The following is a 12,757-nucleotide window of genomic DNA, read 5'->3' as shown; positions in this document are numbered from 1 at the left end:
ACACGCACCACACACGTCCTCCCTCCCAGCAGCTTCTGCTCGGCCAGCCGGCGTCTCGGGCCCCTTGGTTCACTGTCAGCTCTCTGTACGGAAGGCCGCTGGGTTCCACACACTCCAAGTGTGTTATCAGACACGACAGACTCTGGAGAAGAACATGGTGCTTGGAAACGTCGAGGGTCAGCGAGAGAGAGGAGGGCCCACCAGGAGATGGGCTGGTGCGGTGGCTGTAGCAAGGGGTGGACTCTGAGGGGGCACTGCACCCTGCTGGTCGCTCCGCTGTGTTGAGAGGCAAGAGCGCCTTACCCAACAACAACCCTCTCAACGGGCCAGACCACCACGTGCTTCTCATTCAGAGCAGCTGGGTTGAGTCAAACTGCTGACCACCTGGGTTGTTGTTGCTGTTGTTAATGTGCCATCAAGTCACCTGCAACTTATAGTGACATTATGTACAAAGCTCTAAACCCTGCTCTATCCTGAGCCAACCTTACTGCCTCTGACACACATACTCCCCGACCCCAGTCACTGAGTCAATCCACCTCATCGAGGGCCTTCCTCTCCTGCGCTGTCCCTCCACCCTCCCAAGAATGATGTCCCTCTCCAAGGACTGGAGCCTCCTTGCAACATGTCCAAAGGATGTCAGACGAAGCTTCAGAGTCCTTGCCTCCAAGGAGCAGCCTGGTTTCACCTTTTCCAGGACAAGCCCGTTTGTTCTTTTAGCCGTCCATGGTATATTCAACACTCTTCCCCATCTGAATTGTTGTTGTTAAATGCCGTTGAGTTGTAGGCGACTCATAGCGACCCTATGAACAAAAGACCTGAACACTTGTGTAACTTTTGTCCTTTCTACAAGTTCATAGAGTTTCCAGAGGCAAGCCATTTCAGAAGTGGATGTCTCTTCTGCTTCCAAGCTTGTTTTAATCGGGAAGCTCCACCACACACTGTCCACCACGGGTGACCAATATCGCATTTGGCACATCAGGGTCACAGTGGTTCAGCATCAGAGCATCACGAGTTACCTCTGTACAGCAACTGGACAGACCAGTGCTGTACCACCTGGAAGAATGTTTGACTAAAAACAATTAAAACCAGGCCTGGCAGATGCAGATTAAAATCACCTACCTTTGGCTTGGTAGCATCACTTTCTGTCCATTAGGCCAACTGAGCTCTCTCTGTGGTGTTGTTGTTGTTAAATGCATGTGAGTTAGCTGAGTGTATAACTGTTTCAACTCCAGGGCTCCTACCAGCCAGTTCAAGTCCCCGTTCCAGACCCTGCTTGTCTTGGAAGAATTTCTGATTATGGGTGCAGAGTTGTTTTTTTAAATTATTTGTTCATTTGTGCATGTTTTCTTCCTCTTCCCAATCCCCCTTGTAAGATTTTTCACCGTCATATACGTGGTTTCTAAATGGCAGCACAGTGATTAGAACCTGCTTTGTCACCACTCTCCTCCCTCCTCATTACAGCACCCAGCCCGGGACCTGGCATACAGCAGGCGCCCAATAACTGCCAGCACACTCCCAAGGGGCGACCTTGGCTATGTGCGGTCCCTGGCATCCTTCCTGAAGCTTCCAGTGCCTCCTCCCCACCCTGGGGTCCCCCTCGACCCCCCACCCCAGGACTCTTGTAATTGAAAGCAAATGTTCCTTCCAAAAATTCCCCCTATCTGTGTTCATCTTCCAAGCGGGCTAATTTTATTAAAGTTCCCCAAAGAGAGAATTGTAAATTCATTAGCGCGCAACTTGGACCAGACCCTCCTCTACGCTGGGTAAAAAAAGAGATTAGGAGTCAGCTGGGCCCGATGATAATGAAACACAAGATGCCCAAACATAATTCTTAATTAAACCGTAATGAGATAAGAAGTTGTCGCCGGATTGCGGGTCTGGCTGGAGTCGTCCAGCGCCCGTCCTAACTCCCTGATTTATGAATCTCCTTCCTCCAAGTGTAATTAGTTTTCCCCCCTCTTAAAAAAAAATCCTAAACATTATTTAGATTATAAAGAACTGGGTGACAACTGGGAGCTGGTTTTAGGTTTTGTTTTTGTGGGTTTTTTTTTTCTTGGTGGAATATTGACTTTGATTAACAACAACAACAACAACGAAATGCCAGAATACAGTCAGGTGTTATCACTCACCAGCCGACTGTTCTAAAGCATCCAGAAGGAAGCCTGGCGAGTATTTCCTAAGTCATCACACCCGGTGGAGCACGGCTCTGCCCAGACGCACACAGGGGCCACTCACCCAACAGCACCTCATTTGGGCAATTAAAACCCCGCTGCCCAACCCACCGCCATGGAGTCAGCACAGACCCTAGTGGTTCGAATCCACCCAGAGCTCCGAGGGAGAGAAATGAGCAATCTCCTCCCTTGTGCCTTATAGCTTCTGAAAACCCGCTGGAGGGTCACCTCAGAGTCAGTTCCAATTTGATGACAAAGAATTTTGAGATGAGAATATGGAAACAGCCTCATCTTCCCCCTCGGAGATCCTGGTAGGCTCAAAAGCAGCCTTGAAGTTAGAAGGCAAGAGCTTAACCACTGTATCACTAGGGCACCTTGAAGTACACACACAGACACACACACCCACACACACCCTGGACAGAACCAGTAAGATAGAGATATATAAGCAAGAACTGTATGTAACTGGAGATGTTGGGTATTGAACTCAGAACCTCATGCATACTAAGCATGTCCTTTACCAACGAGCTATGTCCTGATCACAAATAACACTGCTGTCACCTGCAGTCCAGAAATCAAAAGAAGAGTTGCTCTAGGAAAACCTGCTGATCTCTCCAGAGTGCTAAAGAGCAACGCTGTCAGTCTAGAGACTAGGGTGGTCCTGATCCAGGTCTTCTCGATCGCTTGCTGTGCTTCTGAGAGCTGGACAATGATTAAAGATGACAGAGTAAGACCTGAGGCCTTTGACTTGTGGTGCTGGAGAAGAGTGTTGAACATATCGTGGACTGTCAAGAAAACAAGCAGGCCTGTCCTTCAGGGTCTGAAACCAGGTTGCTCCTTGGAGGCCAAGATTGTGAGGTTCCATCTCACATATTTTGGGCACGTGGCCAGGAGGGGCCAGTCCTTGGAGAAGATCATCATGCTTGGAAGGGTGGAAGGACTGTGCAGGAGAGGAAGATCTTGGATGAGATGGATCAACACGGTGAGTGTGGCAATGGGGACAAGTGTGTCAGAGACAGTGAGATTGACTCAGATTAAGCCGTGTTCAGAGCCATTGTTCATACGGTCACAATGAATCAGAGTTGACTTGATGGCACATTAACAACAGTACCAGAAGACTGAGTAGGACAAGTGCTGAGCTCCTAGCTCAAAGGTTGCTGGTTCGAACCCACCCAGAGGTTCCTTGGAAGAAAGGCCTGGCCATCTGATCTCATAGTCTTGAAGCCCCTATAGAGTATTGAAGTTTAGGGGGGAGATTGTTCCACTGAGCCCCAGCCTCCTGGTGTCTGTGATGCCTGTTTGAAATATCCTTTCTTCTCAGCCAATCCCCCGATCCTCTCCAAACCCCTGCACACTACAGAGGGGATGCAGGGGGCATTGTGGCGGGACACCCCTGCTGGACACGTGTTGGGAGTGTAATCGTGCCCTGAGTCACTGGATGCTCAGGGGCCGGTTCTCGACCTTTCTGATCTGCCCCCACCCGTCTATCAGTGGACTCCTGTGTGCTGGTTGCTGTTGCTCTGTACCTTCCAGTCTGAACCAGTCCGTAGCTGACCCTCCAGCAGTTGGGTTCGAATTGCTTGCCTTTGGGACGGCAGTGCAGCTCCTTACCACTAGGCCACCAGAGCGCCCCTGTGTGCTGGTAAGAAAGACGAGGTAATCATTTACAGGAAGTCACCCCTGAAAACCCTGTGGATTGCAGTGGCCTCGCCTGTCCCCTACTCCGTGATGGGGACAGGGCAGGGGGGACAGGGCAGGACCGGGCAGGATCCCGTATGCAGCAGGACCGGGCAGGATCCGGTATGCAGACCAGCATGCAGCAGCAGCAGGATGGAGGAAGCAGGTTAAGTGGTCAGAGCTGGGAACCCTCAGCTGCGCCCCAAAATAACCTGGGTATTCAGGGGCTCACCCCACAGCGCTCCAGACCAACCTGGTGGTTCAGCCAGTTCCCCTCCAGCACCCACAAGCGGCTCCCTCCATACCCCCCCTCCAGCTGAGCCTGGTGATACAGGCAGCTCCCCACACGGCACCCCACCCTCCGCTGCCCAGCCCAGTGATTCAGGCGGCTCCCCCCACAGCACCCTGAGCTATTCAGGCTGCTCGCTCAGCCGCGGCCGGGTCTGAAAGGGCCTGGCGGGAGCGGGCTGGGCGGCCCAGACAAAGCCGGGGAACAGGAACAAGCGAGAGGCTTTTCTTTGTAAGGGGCCGTCTGGCCGCCTCGCCCTTTATCTGGGGGCCCCAGAGGTGGGGGACGGCTGCTCCAGCCTCCCCCAAAACCCTCTAGCCAGCAGTGCCCCATTGTCTGCCCTGATTGAAATGCAAAGAGAAAATTAGAATTCGCAGCTTCCTTTGGCCCGTTTCTTCTGGATTTTAATGAATTCTGCGTTGCCAGGCCGAGCAGCCGAAGAAAGTGGCTTTTGAGAATTTGCTCCATCCTTCTGAAAAAGAACAATTTTCTGCCCTTGCGTTCATCTCGCCTTAGAGCCGAGGCGTGCGGACGGCTCGCTGGCGGCTCTGCATCAGTTCGCTTCTGTTTTGATCGATTCTGAGACTTTATAGAGCTGTAAGCGGGGTCCCCTGCCTGTCGTTGCTGGGCGCCCTCACGTCGACTCTGAATCCAGAGACCCCGAGTGACCCGGAAGAACTGCCCCATGGGGTTTCCCAGCCACGACCTCTAGGCAAGCAGATCTCTGGGTCTTTCTCCCGCAGAGCCCTTGAATGAGCTAGAACTGTCAACTTTTGCAGTTCAAGTAAGTTTAGCAGCAGAGAGCTTAACTGCTGTACCACCAGGTCTCCTTAGTTGCTGTTATTGTTACTGTGTGCCATCCAGTCAGAGGCTGACCCATAGCTGACCCCCCAGTGGGTTTTCGGAGGCAGTGAACTGCAGGGGAGAAGACTGCCCGATCTTCTCCTGGTGGGTTTGAACTGCATGCTTTTGTGATTGCAACACTGTTCCTTACCATGGTTGTTGTTATGTGCCATCGAGTCGCCTGCAACTCATAGCGACCCTATGTACCGTACCCCAGTCACTGTGTCAATCAATCTCATTGGGGTCTTCCTCTCCTGTGCTGCCCCTCCACCCTTCCCAGCATGATGTCCTTCTCTAAGGATCTGTCCCTCCTGGCCACGTGCCCAAAGTCTGTGAGCTGGAGCTTCAAAATCCTAGCCTCCAAGGAGAAGCTTGGTTTCACCCTCTCTAAGACAGACCTATTTGTTTTCTTGGTGGTCCATGGTATGCTCAAGACTCTTCTCCAGCACCACAACTCGAAGGTATCAGTTCTTTCTCCTGCCATCTTTAGTCATTGTCCAGCTCTCTGACACATAGCAAGTAATTGCAAAGACCATGGCCTGGATCAGGCGCACCTTAGTCTCTAGACTGACATCGTTGCTCAAGCCACCAGAATACTGTTAATGTTAGGTGTCATTAGGTGACATCAACTCAGGAGACTCACTTACACAGAGCAAAACCCTGCCTGATCCTGTCCCATCCATCAGCTGCTTTGCTGTGTTAACCCCTTGGAGCAGCCACTGTATCAATGTATCTCCTTGAGGCTCTTCCTCTCTTTCATTGGCCCTCTGCCTTCCCAGCCTGATGTCTTCCTCTCTTTCATTGGCCCTCTTCTTTCCCAGCCTTATGTCTTCCTTTCTTTCATTGGTCCTCTTCTTTCCCAGCCTTCTGTCTTCCTCTCTTTCATTGGCCCTCTGCCTTCCCAGCCTACTGTCTTCCTCTCTTTTATTGGCCCACTGTTTTCCCAGCCTTGATGTCTTCCTCCTGATCTCATGCCCAAAGAACGTAAAGAAGTCACAGTGTCCTTTCTTGGAAGGGGCATCTTGGCTGCACTTTGTCCAATACAGGTAAGTTCATCCTTGTAGCAGTCCCTGGTATGTTTGGAATATTACACAGCCATGAAAATGAATGAGCTTCTTAACAAGGGCAACAAAGGACTTGGTCCACTGAAAGGAGCCAGACCACAATGGCGAGTCTACATGATCTATTTCAACGGAGTCCTGGCTCAGGGAAAACCCCTCTGTGGTGATGGAAATCGGAACAGAGGCTGCACGTCGTGGAGAGATAGTGCCCGAGGTGGGGGCGTTGGGAGCTTTCCAGTCTCTGCATTCAGGTGGGTGGTCAGTGCATGTTGTTGTTGTTGTTGTTAGGTGCCATTAAATAGTGACCCTATGAAGAACAGATCTGAATCCTGTCTTCTGCTGGACCACCCTCACAATCCCTGACACCCTGGAACCCATCGCTGCAGCCACTGTGCCAACCCACCTGGTTGAGGGTCCCTCTCTCTTTCACTGACCCTCTGCCTTTCCATGCGTGATGTCCCTCTCCAAGGCATAGTCTCTCCTAGCAGCATGCCCGGAGTATGAGAGATGAAGCTTTATCACCTTTGCCCCCAAGGAGGTCTCTGCCTGCACATTTTCCAAGATATATTTGTTTCTTCTTTTGGCTGTCCATGGGGTGTTCAGCACTCTTCTCTAACACCACAGCTCAAAGGCATCAATTCTTCTTCTGTTATCCTTATTCCAGCTCTCTAAGGCATAATAAGTGATGGAAAAGACCATGACTTGAGTCGGATGCACCCTAGTCTTCAAACTGATATCATTGCTCTGCAGTAATTTGGAGAGATCCTTGAAAGCATAAGCATGTGTAAATTGTCGGTTATGAGCTCTAGGTTCATACCAGACCTCTCAGACTCGTCTCCCTCCATTCCTAGGGGAGCTGACTCCCCCTTTTCCTCCTCCCATGGACCCCCATCCTGTATGGTGTTGACTTGGATTCATGTTTGACAGCTTGAACCTTCAGCACATCCATCATAATCCAGAATCCCCCAAACCTCTAGCCTTGGAAATGATTAAAGGAAACCACCAACTTCAGGCCCCTGTCACCTCACTCATTGAACTAAGACAAAGTCAAGCCCCCTGACTGTCCTGGGATTAATTCTGACCATGGTGTCTCTGCCAGTTACAGGGAACTGCCTGCGGTCTTCTTGGCTGTCATCTCATCACTACCAAAAGAGCCCAGGTGGCAGAATGGTTTAGCTCTTGATTGCAATCTGAAAGGTTGTCAGTTCAAACCCAGCCAGTGGATCCATAGGAGAAAGACCCCATGTGTGTCTGCACAGCTGTCAGCTTTGAGGCTCTGTGGGATGTTTGGGGTGCTCCTGGTGTGCCCTGCAGGGTGGCTACGAGCTGTTAATGACTTGCTGGCGGTGGTCCTGAGGGTATGTTTACGTTTTTCACTCAGCCAGCCGTTTTGTGGGTTGCCCATGTCACAGTAGGTATTGGGCCCACTTGGCTGGCCGCTTCCGTAAAGACCGCAGCCTCCGGCCCCTTGTACAGCACTTCAGCTGTGTCCCACAGGGTCTCTGTGAGTAGGCCTGTCAGTGGGGATGCAGAGGCTACACTCTGTGTTCTGTCAGTCTTGCCAGCCTCATCTGTAATCACGCACCACTGTCCATCCTGAGGCATCATCACGGTCATTTGCATGTTTCAGTCCACGCTGTGGTCACTGTGTTATGCCAGCTCACAGGGACCCCCCTCCCATCACCGATGAATCTGTTCCCCAAACCTGACAACCTTCTCCAGCCCCTGGTCCACAGTTAGTCAGCCCAGGTTGTGGCAGGTGGAAGGCTGGTGAGCTCAGGGCTGGGACTGCGTCTTCTGAGGCATCAGGCTCTGATTAAACCCACCTGGCTCTGCCCTGGTCTTGCAGCTCCCCCGGGGGCACGGGCCCTGGTCTTGCAGCTCCCCCGGGGGCACGGGCCCTGGTCCTGCAGCTGCCCCGGGGACCTGGGCCCTGGTCCTGCAGCTCCCCTGGGGGCACAAGCCCTGGCCCTGTAGTTGCCCTGGAGACACGGGCTCTGGTCCTGCAGTGGCCTGGGGATACAGGTCCTGGTCCAGGGCTTTGAACCGGTCCATTCCTGTTCTACCTCCTGCTGAGAATTTGCATTTCCACTAGGTCAACTCCATCAGAATCTATGCTGAACAAGATACACAGTGTCACAAAGGCACCCTGGTGGCACAGTGCATTCAACACGGTGCTGCTGACAGGGTTCGAACCCACCAGTTTCTCCATCGTAGAGCTGGGCAGTGTTGTCTTGTAAAGCTTCACAGCCTTGGGCACCTGGAGGGTCAGCAGGGGTCGGAGTGGAGAGGGTGGCAGCAGGGTTTGGTTTGTTCTGTTTTAATTACGTATTAGGGAGCCCTGGTGGCTTAGTGGTAAGGAATTGTGCTGCCAACCCAAAGGCATGCAGTTCAAATCCACCAGCTGCTCCACAGGAGAAAGGTGGGCAGTCTCTTCTTGGACTATGTATTGCTTCTGAGAATGTGCTGGAGGGTCAGCTGTGAGTCAGTGCTAATTCCACGGGACACAAAACCCACAGCATTACAGACTGTTAGGATCACCTGGCCGCTTCAGTCTCTCTGGGCTAAGAGGCCCTAGTGGCGCTGTGCTTGGGTCTCGGATACTTACCCAAAGGTGGGATTCGTAAACATCGCGCCCCCTCCAGCCTCTTTCTGCCTCAGGAGAACAAGGAGCTTGGTCCTATACGTCCCCAGACTTACAGCCTTGGAAACTCCAAGGAGCAGTTATCTGCCCTGTGGGGGTTCTGCCTTGGCGCGTTTGTTTTGGGCCTTGGTGTGTGACAGAGGTGGCTCTGGGGACACGTAAGTTTTGTTTTACGGAATCTGTCTGTACTGTTTTTTGGGTGGAAGTTTGCCCTGGGACCAATTTTGGGGGTGGGGTTTGCCCTGGGCCCTCTGTGTGGATGGAAGGAGGTTGCTGGTGCTCAGATGGCCAGCTGGTTCTGTGAGGACGGGAGGGCCATTCCCAGGTTGTCCACGTGCTGGATCAGGAGCCAAGGGAGCCCCGATCAGTCCTGTTACTGTTGTTGTTTTTTGTTATTATTGGTACCTTCAAATCCACTCCAAGTCATGGAGGCCTTAGGGTAACACAACAGTCCCGCCCAGGCCTGTGCCAAGCTCATGGTCATCCCTGCCTTCGTGCTCTTTCATGTTTTCTGCTTGGAATCAGACATCAGCTTGGGGGCAGGGGGTAGGAAGGAGCTGAACAAGGTCAGGGTGGTGTTAAGGACGCAGTGGCCTCAGTGAGGAGCCCCTGGATGGCACAAATGGTCACCCTCAACTGCTCACCCAAACAGAGGCCTCGGAAGACAGACCCGGTGTCCCCTTCTGAAAACAGCCTCAGAAGACAGACCTGGTGTCCCCTTCTGAAACCCAGGGCAGCCCCGACTGTGACAAGCGGGTCTTGTTCCTGCACAGAGAGAATGCGAAGAAAATTCCACTGGGCTCTGAAATGGCTCAGCGCCTTCCCTGCACCCCAAATCGTCCCCTCCACCCCCATCAGTGGTGTTGTCTGTGGGAGTGTGGGAGAGCTTGTTGACATCATGCAAAGGAGGCTGGGAAGAAGGGAGACTGACCAGGTACAGAACGGGGGGATGAGGCCAGCCAAGGGCAGGCTGGGGGACACGAGGGCCAGGTGAAAGCTAGGAGGTGGGGGAACGAAGCTGATCAGGACAGGCTGGAGGAGAGGAGGGCCGGGTGAAGGCTGGGGAATGAAGCAGGCTAGGGGCAGGCTGGAGGAGAGGAGGGCCAGGTGAAAGCTAGGAGGTGGACAAACCAGGCTGGAGAAGAGGAGGGCCAGGTGAAGGCTGGTGGGAACGAGGCTGACCGGGATAGGCTGGACGAGAGGAAGGCCAGGTGAAAGCTAGGAGGTGGACAAACCAGGCTGGAGGAGAGGAGGGCCAGGTGAAAGCTAGGGGGTGGGGGAACGAGGCTGACCGGGGCAGGCTGGAGAAGAGGAGGACCAGGCTAAGGCTGGGGGGCTGGAACGAGGGTGACCAGGCAGAGGTGGGGGTGGGGGGTGCGGCAGGTCAGGAGAAGACTGGGGGGATGGGGCTGGCTAGGGCCAGGCTGGTGGAAATGAGGAGGGTCAGTTGAAGGCTGGGCTGGGGGTGGGGGGTTCAAGGCTGGACAGGCAGAGGCTGAGGGAGATGAGGGGGGCCACATGAAGGCTGGGAGGGAGTTGAGGCTGCCCAGACACAGGTTGTGGGAGGTGAGGAGGTCCAAGCTGGGAGAGGAATGAGGAGTGTCAGGCAAAGGCTGGGGGGACAGGGTTGGTCAGGGGCAGGCCTAGGGGTGAATGAATAGAAAGTGTTTTGTCTGCAGAATCTGTCCCCCAGAACCTGTGCTTTTATCTGGGTGCAGTTTGGGGGCGGCTGACTCCCCACAATGGGGGCTCAAGCATCTGCTGTCTCGTCCAGTTAGTCCCAGGGACCCAAGAGGCAAGGAGGGAGGCCCTGAGCTGATTTCCCAGGATGACAGATGGAAGTGGGAGCTGGCCACCAGCCCCCTCCCCCACCCCTTCCCCTTCCTGCTCCTCCCCCCTCCCCTCCCCCAGCTTCCCACCCCTCTGAGCTTTGTTCTTAGTGAAGGCCATCTGGCTGCATGTAGAATTGAGATCCTCAGATGGACGGACAGAGGCTTCATGTTGGCGACAAAGCGGGCAGACAAGCGGATGGTCCCAGATGTGGCGACTCAGCCGACCAGACTGCAGGGCTTGGGAATCCAGGAGGAGCCCTGGTGGTACTGTGGCTACAGCACTGGGCATTTAAACATGAGGTGGTGCTGCTGGTGGTTGTTAAGTGCCCTCGAGTCACAGGCGACTCATAGCGACCCTATGAAGGAGAGTCCTCAACGCTTGGGTGTCTTAAACATGAGGTAGGTGGTTCAAATCCACCCACCACTCTGTGTGAGAGAGACATGGCTTCCATGGAAATGAGCTGCCTTAGAAAAGGCTCAGGTGCAGATCTACTGTGTCCTGAGGGGCTGTAACAGTCAGCACCCCAGTGACGGCAGGTCTGTGCTGCCCTGTGGCCACCAGGCCCATGTTACCCTGTGGCCGGCAGGCCCGTGTACCCTGTGACCTCCAGGCCCCCATTGCCCTGTGGCTGGCTGTTGGGGCCGCGTGGCTTCTGCTGACTGGCTTCTTGGGGGCCCCACCGTGGTGGTGTGTCTTTGCCACGTCACTGTCACCGTGTGGTGCTGGGGCCGTGCATTTGATCAAGCGCAGGTGTTGATGACACCTGTTAGCACCCATGACCCTGTTGTGACCTTGAGCATGAGGTCACTGAGGCTAGGCCACTGTTAAGCACATATCCACTTGCGGTCCGTTCAGAGGGACGTGCCGACTTTAATACAGCTGCCCCGCTGCACAGATGTGGTGCCCACTCTGTCACTGCACCCTTTCAGTGTCCGTGGGCCCGTGTGAAGGTCTTGGCTTGTCGCAGGTGTAGTCAGTGGAACGAGGACACCTGCAGCCAGGCCGTTCTTCCCCTGACAGGTGACACCTGGCGTCCTAGGACCTTGAGGAGCGGAAAGCCGCGTGCCCACCTGCAGCCCCTTCCACCGCCAGTGAGGGGACTGGCCAGTCTTGCTGTTCCCAACAGGCTGAAATGGAGCAAGTTCAAGAGCGGAAAGTGAGCTCCCACTACCATCAACGGCGGAGACGCAGGAGTTCGTCTGGGCCTGAGGTTCCTGAACAAGACCAGCCAGGACTGAGGGCAGCAGCACCAGCAGTGAAGAGGTGGCGGCGAGTCAGGGACACGAATGAGAAGGACACGGAGCCCAGGGATGGGAAGTGCCGCTGACGTGACCGATTCTCCTGTTTTAAAAGGATCACGTCTTCGCGGTGTAGGATGCAGCCGAATGTCCGCTGAGCGGCGATGCGTTAAGATCTGCGTGTTCCTCTGAACGGGCTGCTGGTAGATAGGTGTTTATCTGGACGTATTTGATGCTCCTGTCCAGAATGATGCAGGACGTGTGCAGTCTTGGCGATTATAGAGTACAGTGTATAGCTCCGTCATGACCGGTACTGGGCTGGACGTGCTAAAAGGGGAGAGAGCTGCATTAGACCAACGTGGCTTTGCTGAAAGCAGAGCGAAGGTTCTTTCTTTTATTATTATAATCTTAATGAAAATTTACAGAGATTTTAGACTTCCATTCATTCATTGTTGCACTTTTCTCCCTGCCCACCCCTCCCTTCCGGTTCATTCTTCTCTTTGAAAAGTACAAGGAAAAATCTTTCATTGTTTCACAATCCCTTCCCCCAGGTCCACTCCAGTATGCAATCTTCGCTCTGGACTCCTGTCATGACAATAATACTCAATCACATATCCCTTTTAAACAGTTCTCTCCCTCATCTGTTTCAATGCAGTATACATTATTGAACCCATCTTTCTCAGTCTCCCCCCAACCCCAACATCAGTCCCATTTTACAACAGTGGCACTATACAGTATTTGTCCTTTTGTGACTGAGATATCTCACTCAGCATAATGTCCTCCAGGATCACCTGTTTTGAATATTATTTCATGAGTTCCTTGTTTTTCAGTGCTGCGTAGTATTCTATTGTGTGAATATACCAGAGCTTCTCTATCCATTCATTTGTTGGTGGGCACTTAGGTTGTTTCCAGCTCTTTGCTATTGTGAACAAAGCCATGATGAACACTAGTGAGCACTGAAGGTTCTTTCTTGGAGCTCACTGTTGACCTTTGAGGGCAGTGAG

The sequence above is a fragment of the Elephantulus edwardii genome, unplaced genomic scaffold (assembly GCF_000299155.1).
Source record: "Elephantulus edwardii isolate Elephantulus edwardi_28Jun2011 unplaced genomic scaffold, EleEdw1.0 scaffold00185, whole genome shotgun sequence".
Taxonomy (NCBI): Eukaryota; Metazoa; Chordata; class Mammalia; order Macroscelidea; family Macroscelididae; genus Elephantulus; species Elephantulus edwardii.
The sequence above is the reverse complement of the archived record's forward strand: the minus strand, read 5'-3'. Positions refer to the sequence as shown.